Here is a 16,900-nt window from a genome sequence, read left to right as displayed (position 1 = left end):
CAAAGCAATTAACTCATAAACCGTTTAGCCATGACACTCCTTCCAAGCTCACCTTCTAACTGTACCTAACTCTCAATTCTCTTTCATTCATTCAATCGTATTTATTGAGCGCCTTCTGTATGTAGAGCACTGTACTAAGCGCTTGGGAAGTACAATTCAGCAACGGAGACAATCCCTGTCCACAACGGGCTCACAGTCTAGAAAATGGGAGACGGACATCAAAACAAGTAAATAGGCATCAGTAGCATCATGAAAAATGAATATAATTATAGATATATACATATTACCAATAAAAAAGAATTATAATTATAAATATGTACATATATACACAAATGTGGGGCGGGGAAGGGGGTAGAGCAGAGGGAAGGAGTTGGAGTGATGGGGAGGGGAGGAGGAGGAGAGGAAAAGGGTGGCTTGGTCTGGGAAGGCCTCCTGGAGGAGGTGAGCTCTAAGTAGGGCTTTGAAGGGGGGAAGTGAGCTAGTTTGTGAGGAGGGAGGGCACTCCAGGTCAGTGGTAGGATGTGGGCCTGGGGTCGATGGCAGGGCAGGCAGGAACGAGGTCCAGTGAGGAGGTGAGCGAAAGAGGAGCAGAGTGTGCGGGTTGGGATGGAGGAGAGAAGGGAGGTGAGATAGGAGGGGGCAAGGGGATGGCAAGCTTTGAAGCCAATGGTGAGGAGGTTTTGCTTGATACGGAGTTTGATAGTCAACCACTGGAGATGCCCTGAACGTTTCTGCAGAAAGAGAATCCGAGCAGCGGAGTGAAGTATAGACTGAAGTGGGGAGAGACAGGAGGTGGGAAGATCAGAAAGGAGGCTGATGCAGTAATCCAGTCGGGATATGATGAGTGACTGTACTAACCGTGAACTCACACTGTTCTCCCAGACTGGGTCCTTCTACCACCCTCAAATCCACAAGGGTCACGGTTAATCCATCCGTTGTATTTTGTGAGTGTTTACTGTGTGCAGAGCACTGTGCTAAGCGCTTGAGAGAATACAGTACAACAAAGTCTGCAGACCCGTTCCCTGCCCACAGTGAGTTTAGAGTCTAGATGGGGAGACAGACATTCGTATAAATAACAATAACATAATTTAAAGATATGTACATAATCAATCATTTATTGAATGCTGTGTGCACAGCACTGTACTAAGCATTTGGTAGAGTGCAGTACAACAGAGCTGGTAGACATCTTCTCTGCACACAACAAGCTTATGATCTAGAGGGGGAGACTGATATTAATGTTAGAGATATGTACAAAAGTGCCGTGGGGCTGAAGGATGGGTGGAAAAAGGGAACAGATGCAAGTGTGAGGGCGATGCAGAAGGGAGTGGGAGAAGAGGAAATAAGCTCTAAGTCAGGAAAGGCCTCCCCATCTTTATCGGTCAATCAATGGTATTTATAAAGCCCTGCTAGAATTCCATCTCCTCCAAGAACTATTTCCCAGTCAAGTTACATCAACCCAGGAACTTCTGTCCAACACCCATCTTGTGTAATTTTAAGTTGTGTACCTTATTCTTGAGTGTTTTTCAGTTATGTATTTATCGGTACTTTCAACTATTCGGTTGTTTTTGTCCAGATATAATAATGATAATAACGGTGTCCTGATATGCCCATAATGCTCTATCCTTACCCTACTTCCACCTTTTGCTGGCTATAAATACTTTTTGCCTGCCTTCCCATAAAACTCTAAGATCTAAGGCCAGGGAATGCATGTCTTGAATGTACTCATTAAAGGGCTAGGTACAGAAACCTAACAGTCAGGAGCCACCCAAGAAATACGATTGATTGAGCATCTGATCTGGGGAAAACCCAACAGGAGAACTGGGGAACTCTCTTTGTGACAAAGGTGCAACCATCTCGATAGAATGAAACATGGTGTCAGGAGAAACTATCGTGAGCACATCTGAGCTTTTGGATATACAACGAGTGCTACGGGGTGAATTTTTGTTAACACAAGATGCATCAAGAACACAAGCTGGACATTATAGGAGCATTTAAATGTACTGTATTTTCTTCCATTGTTCAATAGCCTGCTTGGTGTACTACTGTTCTTTAAGAGTTAGGTTATGTTTATTGTTCCAAAGAATAATTTGTAACATTATGGTATTTGTTAAGCGCTTGTTATTCTCCGAAGTCTTATATTTCCTCCTGCCTTCAGGACATCTCTACTTGGATGTCCCCCTGACACCTCAAACTTATCATATCTAAAACAGAACTCATCTTTCCACTCAAACCCTGTCCTCAATCAATTTGACTTTCTCATCAGTGTAGACAGCACCACCATCCTCCTTGTCTCTCAAGCTTGTAACCTTGGTATTAGTCTCAACTCATCTGTCTCATTCAACCCACATATTCAATCTGTCACCGTATCCTGTCAATTTAACCTTCAAAACCTCACTAAAAATCTGCCCTTTCCACCTCATCCAAGCACCTATCCTTTCACACCTTGATTACTGTATCAACCTCCTTCCTGACCTTACCTCCCTTCTCTCTCCACTCCAGTCCATACTTCACCCTCCTAATCAGATCATTTTTCTAAAAAAAGATCAGTCCATGTTTTCTCACTCCTCAAGAACCTCCAGTGGCTGCTCGCCAACCACCACAATAAACAAAAATATTCCTTATCATTAGTTTTAAAGCCCTCATTCATCTTGTCCACTCTCCCACCTTACCTTGCTCCTTTCCTACCTACAACCCAGCCCGAACACCTCCATCCTTTAATGCCAACCGACTTACAGTACCTCAGTCTCATCTATCTCACCACCAAACCCTCACATACAACCGACCTCTGGCCTGGAACTCCCTCCCACTTCATAGCCAACAGACCATTACTCTCTCTACCATCAAAACCTTAAAAATTCCATCTCCTCCAGGAGGCCTTCCTAGGCTAAGCCCTAATTTCCACTACTCTCTCTCCCTTCTGTGTCACCCTTGCACTTAGATTTGCACAGTACTTCTGCACATATCTGTAATTTATTTTTATGAATGTCTGTCTCCCCTTCTAGACTGTAAGCTCCCTGTGGGCAGGGAACAAGTCTGTCAACTCTGTTATAAGTACAGTGCTCATTACACAGTAAGCACTCAATAAATAAAATTGATTGCCCACAACCAGGTTGAGAGTAGAGTTCATAAATGAGTGTCCTCTTTACCTCTCCCTCACTACCACTGTCTCTCTATCTCCCCCTTCTTCCCAAGAAAAGTCACTCCTACCAACCCAACCAAGTACAACACTAAAGAGGATATATATAGTAGCAATGGACACAATAAAATGGTTGGGTTCTTTCCTAACACAAGCCTTCAGTACATTGCAAACTCGTCCAAAGTTTTTGTCAGTCTAACATGGTTTTTTTTTTTAATCTTCCAAAATCCACAAAAGTTTTTCACCAGCACTAAATATTTTCACCAACCAGCAATCATGCATCAGACTGCAAATGAGCAATAATTTGCTAAAGAAATGCAGTTTCAGTGTCCAGAGCACAGGCGGAAGGGAAGGGGAAACATTTTTAAAAGTTATTTTTAATTTTATTCACCATCCACTTAATTTATTCTAAGTCCCACCTAATTTATGTCAGACAATTGGATCTGTAAACCCATGCTAATTTGCGAACTGTCTTGTGCTTACCTAACATGGTTTGGGTTAGACATAAGGACATCTGTTCTTGCTTGCATCAGTAATTATTTATTTAAATCTGTGTCAAAACTTGCTGACTCTCATGAGGGAGTAGTGATGTCAAAGGCAGGATTGTTACCTCACTGCTTACTACGTTCCATTTTTTTCCAGTTCTGGCAATTTCCAACTGTCAAAAACCAACATACTAGAACATGTATACACATCCCCTCTAACCTTTATGATTAGATCTGTAATGACAATCTCTTTAAATCAAGTATATCTTCATTACAACAGCACACACAAAAAAGTTGGCCTAATTACCAGAGCTCATGATTTAAAGATTCTTTCAGAGAAACACTGGCTGGGCAGTATCGGAGCAAATTATTTCAATCAACCAATCGTATTTATTGAGCACTTAATGTGCGCAAGAGCACTATACTAAGTTCTTGGGAGATTACAAAATAACAGTTGGTAGACATGTTCCCTGCCACAAGGAGCCCACTTTCTTTAAATAACATTTAATAGTGGAGGAATCATATATGAATTGTCAATCCAGTTGGACTTTAATTGATCCACTTTGGAGCATATTATGAAGAGCATATTAAAATAGTTGTTAAAAATAGAAATAGTCCTGTGAGTCATTTTTTTTAATCATGCCTGCAATAAAACATATTTACAGCTTGGATTTTTAGTTCTATTTTTGTATATTTATTTTTTATCATTTCAACTTTTTTCCCCATGTAACAAGAACCAGATAATTTGATCTGTTATTAGAGAAGGAACACTCTGTGCTTTAGTACTGCGGCTTGCCACAACTGCAGGTTAAGGATATGACAGGTCTTAAATCCCCAAAACTCTGCTTAGCTGGCTTTCAGCACTTTGGCACTGAGTCATTTTCCCTTCTGCTTCCAAAATACATTGTTCACCAGAGGCAGGGACCTCATGGATAAACTCACAATAGTTTAATCAAATAGGTATGTTCTGTCTGTGGAAATAGAGAGGTGTCACTGTTCATTATTAGCCATGGCGGGGTGGGAGGGGGTTGTTTGGGAACAGCGATTTGCTGCTTGGACATGTCTTCTTGGAGACCTGGGACCAGATGGGCTCTTGCAACTTTCAAAGGAAAGTTTACAAACAACAGGAAGAGTAGGCAGAGGCTATGCCTTCCACTTTTATTGTACTATCCCAATGTCCCAAGCTTTCAACATTGTGCTCTACATGTAGAAGGCACTCAATAATTATTATTGATTGGCACACACACTACACACCCACACCCCGACACCCACCACAACAGAAACTCAAGTTTTCATTTTCATGAAGGCTTACCCACAGCTTTTTGTGAACTAGATATTAGTGCTTTGTGAGATAACCACGTGTAGGCTAAATGCACGTGAAATGGAAGTCTGTTGTTTCCTAGGATACATTAGTTCCATCTGGTTAGATCTACATTCATTCTCATCTCATTACAAAAAAAAAAACCCAAAAAAAACTAGAGGAATAAAAAGGTTGCCCTTTGAACAGATTTTTTTCCTTTTAATCTCTGCTTTGGAATCCACTTCATTACGTAGGAGAAGAAAATACAGTTGGTGTTTTCAATTAAAGACCTGTCTGGCACTAGTTCCTAGGCTAAAGATTATGACAATTTTGGATGCCAGTGTGCCAAGGGATAAATCCATGGCCTAAATGGCAACACCCTCCCCTCCCAAATCTCCAAAATAACAACCTTTCTCTGTAGAGTTTAGGACAAAGAAGATGGGCAAAATTTTTTCTGATAAAATTCCCCCCATATTCTCCTCTTTCAGGACTTTCTGGTTACAATGTACTTGCCATCATCAACTTCAAACCTGGAGTTCTCCTGAGCTACTGAATAATGCTTTTCAACATTTTGCTTTAGTCACCCACGTTCCTGGTACCTACAAAATTTTATTCCACCCATTTACACAAATAAAAACAAAGCATATTGGCTTCACCCAAGTAGTTTTACACATCTGAGATGGGGTACTGTGTGATAACTGGGCAGACTGGAGGATAGCAAACAGTGGGGAATGAGTGAACCCTAATTTTGGGATGGACAGGTGTGGCTTAGTGGAAAGAGCACGGGTTTGGGAGTCTGAGGTCATGTGTTCTAATCCCGGCTCCACCACTTGTCAGCTGTGTGACCTTGGGCGAGTCATTTAACTTCTCTGTGCCTCAGTTACCCATCTGTAAAATGGGGATGGAGACTTTGAGCCCTATGTGGGACAACCTGATGATCTTGTACCTACCCCAGCACTTAGAACAGTGCTTGGCACTTAGTAAACGCTTAATGAGTGCCAACATTATTATTAATGGAATTTAGTGACTGTCTATTTGGTGAAGAGCACTGAAATCAGCCCAACTTCACTTGGGATACAGTTACTGGATGACTCACTAAAGGACACCTTAAGGATGCGGGAATTGCAGTGAGAGCAAAATTCACTAGGGCCAGGTGGATCTCTTTTGGATAAATACCACCCAGAGTGCTAGGGAAGAAAATGACGGTACCGTTAAAATAGCACTATAATCGTCACCATGACATTTTTTGTGGGCTTGGCCTCCCTTTACACCACCCCTATAACAAGAGCAAATAAAAAAAACTCAAAACACCTTTTCCCCCTAGAACTATCTCAACCAACTCCCTGAAGTGGCGAGGTGCAGTCTTACTCTATGGCCCCTCCCAACTACCTAGAGTCATTTATCTTGCAGCTTTCCTCATTTCCAATATGGTCTTAAGTGCCTTTGAAAAATCAACACCAAGGTAGCCGGTAAAATTCTGAGGAACAACAGATTCTCAGCAGAGAAGCAGATGACTAAGTCTGAGAAAACAAAAGGGTGGAACAATTCAGTTTTTAGTTAAAGCCAGAGCTCAAATTCTAATGGAAGTCCATAGGAAATGTTGATCTGCTAGCAGTGACTCAGCTCTCCCACTCCAATGAGTACTGAGTCCATGATTGGTGAAAAGGGCTATCATTTGTAAGGCTGTTTGGGCAAGAGGGGTAGCTTCCCTGGACTAAAAGAGGGAAGAGGGAAGCTGCTCTCACTGCTGCTGGGGCTGGGGCTCTCCTACAAGTCTGCTTCAACACAAGGGGAGGGAAGGGATGAGCAAAGCTACCTTGAGGGAAGTTGGATAGCCTGTGGCTTCATTCTTCTCACCAACCAGAGGCCTCCCAGATTTGTATAGCTTTCCCTGATTGTCCAATTGTTGGGAGCTAGCAATGTCTCCTTTCTGCAGGTTCCGAATTGGAACAATTTCCATGTATGATTTATTTTTAAAAGGAAACAGCTAGAATGCCCTCAATTCATTGAATTTGGTCACTCAGTTTTGAATGGCAATATGACTATTACCACTATGGCAAGGAGGTGGAAAAGCAAGAGATTAGGTCTCTAGTTGGTGGTGGAGGAGGGGAGGAAGAACGGGAGTCTCTCTGCAGCTTGAATGTGGAGTTAGTGAAATCTCCCTGTGAAATGAAAGATTTGGCCAAAAAATTTGACTGCAGCAGATCTTGACCAAGACCAGAGTTAAGCTGCACGCCCTGGCCCATTTCACAGGCTGGTCTGGTCAGGGTATGGAAAATGAGTGTAGTTTGGGATGGCATGCGATGGGATGGGAAGAACCACTCCCCTTTCCTCTGCTGTTTATGGCCCCAAAGCCAGGGTTAGTCTAGCCTGTGGCAAATGATTATATACATATATTTAATGGTACTTTTTAAGCACTTACTATGTGTCAAGCACTGTACGAAGCAATGGAGAAGATACAAGGTAATCAGGCTGGACGCAGTCCCTATCCCATATGAGGTTCACAGCCTAAGAAGGAGGATTTAATCCCCATTTTACAGATGAGGTAACTGAGGCACAGAGAGGTTGTAACTTGCCCAAGGCCACACAGCAGACAAGTGGCAGAACTGGGATTAGAACTCAGGTCTTCTGGCTCCAAGCCCTTCTCTGTGCGCTTATGGAAGTTCAGACTATTTCCAGTCCCATCCCCGAACCAAGAGTAAGGCAGGTGTCAGGACAGGAATGGGGATTGGATGGTTCACTGACCTCTACAACATGGTACGAGGTGACACCTTGTGATGGAAATTGTCTTTTCCAACTCAGCTCCATTTACACCAGTTCAGGGTTAAAATGCTCAGAAATTGATCAGATGGCACAAATAAAGGCACCATAAAAAAAAATCCTAGTAAGAAACCCAGACCCCAGGAGTCATTAAGGTGACCTGTGTCAGTAATAAGACTCGGGACACCTCCTACCCCCCCCCCCCCCCCCATGCACACAGAGTATAGAACGCAACATTCATGTAGAAAATGACTCCAATCTCCTAGCTGCCTTAGTTCTGGGTACTTGTGTCTTCTCTCATTTTCTTTTAGGGTGTCAGCAGGACACTTGCTTACCTCTTGCTTCCTTCCTTTACAGCTCTTCCTAATTGATTTCCTTAGCTTTGGCACGCACAACCAGCCCTTAACATCAAAACCCATGCTCAAGGATACAGAAGCGTAGCCACAAAGCAATTTTCTCACCCGTCTCTCCAGAGGAGAAATCAAAACAGACAGTGGCTAAACCCTGCCTCTGCTGCCCCAGTGCCCACCAGAAACCACAACGGCTTCCCCAGCATCCAAACTAGAACTGGTGGTGAAGTGAAGGCGCACTAGCTCCGGGTACTCATAAATTCGATAAATCCTGGAGAGAAAGAAAAAGAGGGAGGGCAGCATTCTTTGACGCTGTCTTTTAAACTTGGGTCCATCTGTTTGAATCCTCCTCTCGACCTCTGATGCTTTCCCAAGGGATCCGATGCCACCCCATGCAGAGGGGAATTCAGCAAATAAATGAATGAGGTCTATGATGAACCTGAGGCTGCACTGGCCAGCAGGTACAGATGGGCCGCTCGGGGGAAAACGCTGAGTCCAGTGGGCACAGCCGGGCACCCTCATGGGAAAAGAGGAGGCCGGGAGGGTAGAGTGGAGAGCAGAGCCCCGCCACCAGCCTGGGAGAAACAAATGACTCCCCTCCTCCAATTGTAGCGTGAAGAAACTTTTAGCTTTTCAGAGATCAGGAGAAGAGAAGATGCATAGACAAGCTGTGGGGAGAAGAAATAAGCTGGGGGAAAGAAGAGGAGAGAAGCTAGGGGGACAGGAGAGAAGCTGGGGAAAAGGAGAGGAGAGAAGCTAGGGGGACAGGAGAGAAGCTGGGGGAGAGGAGAGAAGCTGGGGGAGAGGAGAAAAGCGGAGGGAAAGGAGAGAAGCTGGGGAGAGGAAAGAAGCGGGATGAGAGGAGAGAAGCTGGGGGAGAGGAAAGAAGTGGGGTGAGAGGAGAGAGGAAAGAAGCGGGGTGAGAGGAGAGATGGTGGGTGAGAGGAGAGAAGGTGGGGGAGAGGAGAGAAGGTGGTGGGGAGGAGAGAAGCTGGGGACAGGAGAGAAGCTAGGGGAGAGGAGAGAAGCTGAGGGAAAGGAGAGAAACTGGGGGGGGGGAGAGAAGCTGGGGGGGATAGGAGAAAAGGTGGGGGAGAGGAAATAAGCTGGGGGAAAGAAGAAGAGAGAAGCTGGGGGGGACAGGAGAGAAGCTGGGGAAAAGGAGAGAAGCTGGGGGAAGAAGAGGGAAGCTGGGGAAAGAAGAGAATCTAAGGGGACAGAAGAGAAGCTAGGGGGACAGAAGAGAAGCTAGGGGGACAGAAGAGAAGATGGGGAGAGGAGAGAAGGTAGAGGGAGAGAAGAGAAGATGGGGGAGAGGGGGGTGACTGGGGAGAGGAGAGAGGAGAGAAGCTGAGGGGAGAAGAGAAGGTGGCGTGCAGAGAGGAGAGAAGGTCGGGAGGGCGAAGTCTAACGGGGAGAGGAGAGGAGAAGAGAAGAGAGAAGGTGCGCGGGGTTCGGAGGTCCGGGAGGGGAAGGCTAACGGAGAGAAAGAGCAGGTCCCGCCCCGCTGGCCCCATCCCGCTGCCCGACTCGGGGGCAACCGGGAAAGCCAAAGGGCCGGCGAGAATGACAAGGAGAACAATAGCCGGGCCGGGCCGGGCCGGAGGATGGGGACAGACGATCGGGGGCCGGGGGGATCGGGCGGCGCAGCAAACTTGGGCGGCGGGGGCCGGGGCTCGGGCGACAAGGAGCGAGGGGGACGCTGCCCGCGCCTTCTCCCGCACTCTCGTCCGCTCCTTCTCCTCCCTCTCCTCCTCCCCCTCCCTTGCCAGCCCGGACCCCGGACCCCGCAGCCCGGACCCCGGACCCCGGACCCCGCAGCCCGTACCCCGGACCCCGAGCGGGACTCACCCCATGGAGGCGGCCCCCGCCCCCTGAGCTGCCCCAAGCCCGGCTCTGCTCGCCCGCTGCCGCCGCCCGGCCCGACTCCAGCTCCTCCGGCTGATCGCCTCCCCGTGCTCCTCCTCCCCCTGTGCTCCTCCTCCTCCCCTCCGTGCTCCTCCTCCCCTTGTGCTCCTCCTCCTCCGTGCTCCTCCTCCTCCCCCCGTGCTCCCCCTCCACCCCCCGTGCTCCCCCTCCTTCTCTTTTTCCTCCTTCGCCTCTTCTTTTTCCTCATTCTGTTCTTCCTCCTCCTCCTCTTCTTTTTCCTCGTTCTCTTCTTCCTCCTCCTCTTTTTCCTCTTGCTCCTCTTCTTTTCCTCGTTCTCCTCTTCTTCCTTCTCCTCCTCCTCCTCTTCCACCTCCTCCCTCTCTTCCTCCTTCCCATCTCACAGGCCCGCAAACTTGGTGTCGTCCTTGACTCAACTCTCCCATTCACCCCACACATCCAATCCGTCACCAAAACCTGTCGGTCTCACCTTCACAATATCGCCAAGATCCACCCTTTCCTCTCCATCCAAACGGCTATCGTGCTGGTACAAGCTCTCATAATATCCCGACTGGATTATTGTATCAACCTCCTCTCGGATCTCCCTTCCTCCTGTCTCTCCCCACTCCAGTCTATTCTTCATTCCGCTGCCCGGATCATCTTCCTACAGAAACGCTCTGGGCATGTCACTCCCCTCCTCGAAAACCTCCAGTAGTTGCCTATCAACCTTCGCACGAATCAAAAACTCACTCTTGGCTTCAAAGCTCTCCAACACCTTGCCCCCTCCTACCTCGCCTCTCTTCTCTCTTTCTACAGTCCACCCCGTACCCTCTGCTCCTCTGCCGCTCACCTCTTCACTGTCCCCCGTTCACACTTATCCCACCCTCGACCCCTGGCCCACGTCTTACCACTGACCTGGAATGCCCTCCCTCCTCACGTCTGCCTAACTCTCTTCCCCTCTTCAAAGCCCTAAAGAGAGTTCACCTCCTCCAGGAGGCCTTCCCAGACTGAGGCCCCCCTTTCCCTCTGCTCCCTCTCCCCTCCCATCCCCCCCACCCTCTGCTCTCCCCCCTTCCCCTCCCCTCAGCACTGTGCTCCTTTGTATATATCATTTATTACCCTACTTATTTTGTTAATGAGGTGTACATCTTGATTCTATTTATCTTGATGGTATCTTGTTTTTGTTTTGTTCTGGTTTGTTTTGCTTCCTGTCTCCCCCGTTTAGACTGTGAGCCCGTCATTGGTCAAGGATTGTCTCCATCAGTTGCCTAATCGTACATTCCAAACGCTTAGTACAGTGTCTTCACATAGTAAGCACTCAATAGATGCTATTGAATGAATGAATTTATTGGGTACAGAGCACTGTACTAAGCATTTGGGAGAAGAACATACAACAAAAACCAGACACCTTCTCTGCCCACAACGAGTTTCAGTCACTCTTCTATAGATGAGAGGATTAAGTGATTCTCAAGAGCATCATAGGAAAAGCTTGATAGATGGAGGACTGAGAAGGGGAAGATAGGGAGGGAATAAACCTAAAACAGATGAAAAACAAATCAAGAATAGCAACTGTAAATGCCTGATTCATAGTATTTAGATCTATGCAGATAATTACCATATGATTTATCCACAACTTCCCAAATAGCAAAATGTGTCACAGTTTGGTTTGTTTTGAAGCATATATAAGCTGTACCCATGTGAGCAATAAATACTATTTGATAGCATAATGATGAAAAAGTCATAATGATGAAAAAGTGAACTGTCATTAGGAAAGGGGGTCACTTTCAGTGATAATGTCTTTAGGCATTTATGGTCATTAGCCTAGTCCTTAGTTGTAGGGTCTAAGGTGGTCATTTAAAAGCTTCCCTTCTACACTGTAAGCTCATTATGGTCAAGGAAGAAGTCTAATTTCTCTTCCAAGCTCTTAGAACAGTGCTCTGCACATAGTAAGCCCATGATGAATAACATTGATTGATTTGGTTTTATATAAGAAGGTAGGATTTTCATTCAGCTGCTCTGTCCCCACCTGGTATTGATATGGCACCTCATGCCTTTATGTCTGATATTTTCATTTTCAGCACCGAGCCTTCCTCTACTCAGCTGTTGCTCCTTCCACACCTTGGAAGTGGCAACCATTTTCACCTGGAGCTGGGAGGGGAACACAAAGTGTTGGAGAAAGTGGGAAAGGTCAGAATTCTCACAGAGAAAGTCTGGGTGAAGCTATGGCTGAAGGACTAGAATAGTAGAACTCAACTGTGTGGCCTGGAAAGCCCCCATATTACACAATCTTACACTCCTATCTGCGTAATGTCCTCTAGCAGTGAGTGCTCTCTTCCCACAGCGTCTTTCCTTCGTCCCTCTTGCCTGTCCACCTCTGCCACTGGGGCATTCAGGGAGGAGGCATAGAAGCAGCATGGTGTACAAAAACCACAGTAGGAGACCATGGGCCTGGGAGTCAGAAGGTCAGGAGTTCTAATCCCTGCTCTGCCACTTGTCTGCTGTATGACTTTGGGCAAGTTACTTCACTTCTCTGTGCCTCAGTTGCCTCATCTGTAAAATGGGGATTGAGATTGTGAGCTCCTTGTGGGACAGGGACTGTGTCCAACCTGATTTGCTTGTGCCCTCCCCAGAGCCTAGTACAGTGCCTGGCACATAAGTGATTATTATAATTATTATCATTATTAAGAGGCAATCAGCCAACAAGCCTAGGAGGAGGGAGACCTTGGGTCTAAGTGGCAGGAGATCGGCTGGATTCCATAGTCCTTGGCTGACCTGAGCTGTGGGCTGGAAGCTCCCTCCAGATTCCGAAGGCAATGCCAGGGCAGGTAGAGAGGGATAGGAATCTTGTGCTGGGGGCTCTGTCTCCGACTTTGGCAAACACTCTTTTCCACCTGGGATAGCCATGCTGGGAGAAAGGATTCCACTTCACCCACACAGGAACTCTAAAGGGCCCACAAAGAGTGTGCAATTTTTTTCAAATGGTATTTGTTAGGCACTTACTCTGTGCTATGCACTGTACTAAGCTCTGGGGAAGAGACAAGCTAATCAAACCCCTACTGAAGGCTCACCTCCTCCAAGAGGTCTTTCCAGACTAAGCCCCCCCTTCCCATCCCCATCGCCCCGACTCACTCCCTTTGCTCTATTCATTTTCAATTCAATCGTATTTATTGAGCACTTACTGTGTGAAGAGCACTGTACTGAGCACTCGGGAAGTACAATCCAGCAATAGAGAAAATCCCTACCCAACAATGGGCTCACAATCTAAAAGGGGGAAGACAGATGTCAAAACAAGTAAACAGGCATCAATAGCAAATGTCAATAAATAGAATTATAGATGTCTACACATCACTAATAAAATAAATAGAATAATAATAATAATGTGTACTTGTGTACACATATACACAAGTGCTGTGGGGCAGGGAGGGGGGTAGAGCAGAGGGAGGGAGTCGGGGCGATTGGGAGGGGAGGAGGGCTCAGTCTGGGAAGGCCTCCTGGAGGTGGTGAGATTTCAGTAGGAGGGAAGAGAGTTAGTTTGGCAGATGTGAGGAGGGAGGACATTGCAGGCCAGAGGTAGGACATGGGCCAGGGGTCGACGGAAGGACAGGTGAGAATGAGGCACAGTGAAGAGGTTAGAGGCAGAGGAGCAGAGTGTACGGGGTCGGCTGTAGAAGGAGAGAAGGGAGGTGAGGTAGGAGGGGGCAAGGGGATGGAGAGCACTGAAGCCAATAGTGAGGAGTTTTTGCTTCATAAGAAGGTTGATAGACAACCTCTGGAGATTTTTGAGGAGGGGGGTGATATGCCCAGAGCTTTTCTACCCTCCATCCCTGCCACACAGCACTTGTATATATATGTACGTATCTATAATTCTATTTATAATGATGCTATTGATCCCTGTTTACTTGTTTTGATGTCTGTTTCCCTCCTTGTAGACTGTGAGCCCATTGTGGGTAGGGGTTGTCTCTATTGCTGAATTGTACTTTCCAAGAACTTAGCACATCTTCACACAGTAAGCACTCAATAAATATGATTGAATGACTAATCAGATTGGACATAGTCCATCTTCCACATGGTGCTCGCAGTCTTAATCCCCACTTTCCAGATGAGGTAACTGAGGCACAGAAGAGTTATGTGACTTACCTTAGGTCACACAGCGGACAAGTGGGGAGTTAGGATTAGAACCCAGGTCCTTCTGATTCCCAGGGCCACACTATAGTCACTAAACTACATTCCTTCTGTGATTTGCACAAGACGAGTTTGGTTGGATTACAAATGTGTCTGGGTGTCTTATCAAATCTGCAAATCCCTGGTAGAAGAGGTTGAACAGGCTTCCCTCTCCTCTTACAGAGCCTCTCCTCTCCAATCACAACCTCCTTACCTGCCATCTCTCACACACCACTCCCTCCTCACAAAACTCTCCTCTCCCTATCTACCCCCAATCTCTAGACACCCACCATTTATCCCAGACCGTCATGCTCCAATGGGACCCCTACCCAACCTCCCCTCTCTTGATGCACATATTGATGCTCTGACCGCCTTCCTCATGACCAAACTCAACTCCTCCATCCTATTTGTCTAGTTCACAACCTCAAGCCCCAGATCACCTCCACAGTATGCTTCCTCTGCTCCTGCACTTATGCCAGGGAGCACTGTGAGGGAAATCCAGGTAACAAGAAGTGAAGCAGAGCAGTATGGCCTAAGACAATCAGTGTTGCCCAATGGAAAGAGCATGGGCCAAGTGCTTAACAAATACCATCGTTATTATTATTATGAGCCTGGGAGACAGAAAACCTGGGTTCTAGCCCCAGCTCTGCCACTTGTCTGCTGTGTGACCTTGGGCTAGTCACTTCAGTTCTTTGTGCCTCAGTTACCTCATCTATAAAATAAAGATTAAGACGGTGAGCCCCTGTGAGACATTGACTGTGTCCAACCTGATTAGCTTGCATCTACCCAGCACTTAGTTCGCATAGAGAAGCAGCGTGGCTCCATGGAAAGAGCACAGCGTTGGGAGTCAGAGGTAATGGGTTCAAATCCCCACTCTGCCACTTGTCAGCTGTGTGACTGTGGGCAAGTCACTTAACTTCTCTGTGCCTCAGTTACCTCATCTGTAAAATGGGGATTAAGATTGTGAGCCTCACATGGGACAACCTGATGACCCTGTATCTACCCCAATGCTTAGAACAGTGCTCTGCACAGAGTAAGCACTTAACAAATACCAACATTATTACAGTGCCTGGCATAGAGCAAAGAGTAAGTGCTTAACACATACCATTAAAGAAAGGCCAACTTCAACCCACTTCAGACTCAACCTTGCTTGTTTTAACTCTGCCCACTCTTCTGCTCAGCAACACATTACTTCACCTTCCCTACCTACTTTTATGCCTATTTTCCCCAACTACCCCAGATCTTTAGCTCCTTTCTGCAACTTCAGTAGTCCCCTCCTCCTCCCTCTCTTGCCATTCAGTGGCCTTGCCAACTGCTCTGATAAAATCATAAACACTGGGCAAAAGTTCCCCCAAATTTCCTCCTCACCTTCCAGTACCTCCCCACCTACTTGTTCAATCTCCCAGTGTCCTTGTACAGCTCAAGAAAAAAAAAAACCTCATCTGCTTTCAATATCTATCTCTTCTGTCCGCACCTCTGACCCTATTCCTTTTTCACTTTCTAAAAACAGTTGTTCCTACTCTTCATCCACCTCTGCCTGCCACTCTCATCAGTTCACTCTCTGATGATTCCTTTCTTCCTTCAAACATACCCACATCTAAATTAAATTTGTGATATCTGTTAAATGCTTACTATGTGTCAAACACTGTTTTAAGCACTGGAGTAGATATAAGCTCACACAGCATGCAAATGGAGGAGATGAGATTCGATTAGAATCCCTTGTTTTATCCACTTGACCATGCTGCTTCTATAATCTTAGATAATAATAATCATCATTACTACTAATAATTGTAGCATTTGTTAAGCATTCACTGTGTGCTAGGTACAGTACTAAGTGTTGGAGTGGATACAGTATAATCAGATCAGTCCCTGTCCTATATGGAGTTCACAGTTCAAGGGGAGGAATAAAAACCATTTTAACCCCATTTTGCAGATGAGGAAACTGAGGCACAGAGCAGTTAATTGAAGTTAAACAATCTTTTCTAATTTTAGAAAAAAAACCTTCTCTGGAGCTCACTCACTATCCAGCTATTGTCCCCTCTTCCTCCTTCCATTTCTGTCTAACCTCCTCAAACAACTACCTCCATTCCCTCTCATCCAACTCTCTTTTAGACTCTCTTCAATCCAGTTTACACTCCTTTCACTTCAATGAGACAACTCTCTCCAATGCACCAGTGACCCCCCAGTGATTTTCTGGCCAAATCTAGCTGACTCTAATCCTCCTTAACCCATCAGATTCCTAGAACATGGTATACCACTCCATTCACCTGGAAACATTAACTGACCACTGGTTTTTCTGAAACAATTCTCTGATTTTTCTCCTTTACCTTTCCACTAGATCACTTAAATACAACCCCTTGTAGGACTTAAATACATATCTTTATGTTCTATTTCTTCCTCTTACCTGAAATTTGTTTTAGTTTTATCTTCTCCCCCAGATAGTAAATTTTCTTGTGGGCAGCAATTATGTCTAAAAATTATACTGGACTCATTCAGCCGCATTAGGCACTTAATGAATACTATCCATTGCTTGCTTGATTGATTCATAGTGGGGGCCAGGGAGCGCCTGGGGTACCAGGCCTTTGGCCCATGAGTTCATCATATTATGTTGACTACCCTGCATAATATGTGATCTCAGGGGCATAAAAGCAAAGATTTATTTTTACATTCACCCCTGGAAATGTTAAAACCAATCTTTATAGAATTCTCAGTAAATACCAGACTGTAGAGGTGCACGTTCTGCTCAGCAGCAACAAGCTCATGAAGTGTCAGACCTGGAAAGGCAATTAAATGCAGCTGGCACAGGTTGGCCCAGCTGGGATCAATTAGCTGGGTCAGGCAG

The 16,900-nt window shown here is 46.0% G+C and overlaps 1 protein-coding gene across 4 annotated transcripts in view; it reads right to left on the bottom strand.

Moving 5' to 3' along the window:
- Positions 1-16,525, bottom strand: part of RAI14 (retinoic acid induced 14) — a 153,177-nt gene extending 136,652 nt beyond the window's left edge. The window contains exon 1 of one of the 4 annotated variants that reach the window (XM_029060516.2): positions 16,463-16,525. The gene's annotated coding sequence lies outside the window, so the exon portion shown is untranslated. Of the gene's footprint in view, positions 1-8,142; positions 8,301-9,882; positions 9,987-10,387; positions 10,419-16,462 lie in introns of those variants that run through there. The other 3 variants (XM_029060517.2, XM_029060514.1, XM_029060515.2) reach the window with 3 other exon arrangements.
- Positions 16,526-16,900: the final 375 nt, after the last annotated feature.

This window comes from Ornithorhynchus anatinus, chromosome 3, assembly GCF_004115215.2.
Source record: "Ornithorhynchus anatinus isolate Pmale09 chromosome 3, mOrnAna1.pri.v4, whole genome shotgun sequence".
Taxonomy (NCBI): domain Eukaryota; kingdom Metazoa; phylum Chordata; class Mammalia; order Monotremata; family Ornithorhynchidae; genus Ornithorhynchus; species Ornithorhynchus anatinus.
This window is presented reverse-complemented; position numbering and strand designations above follow the sequence as displayed.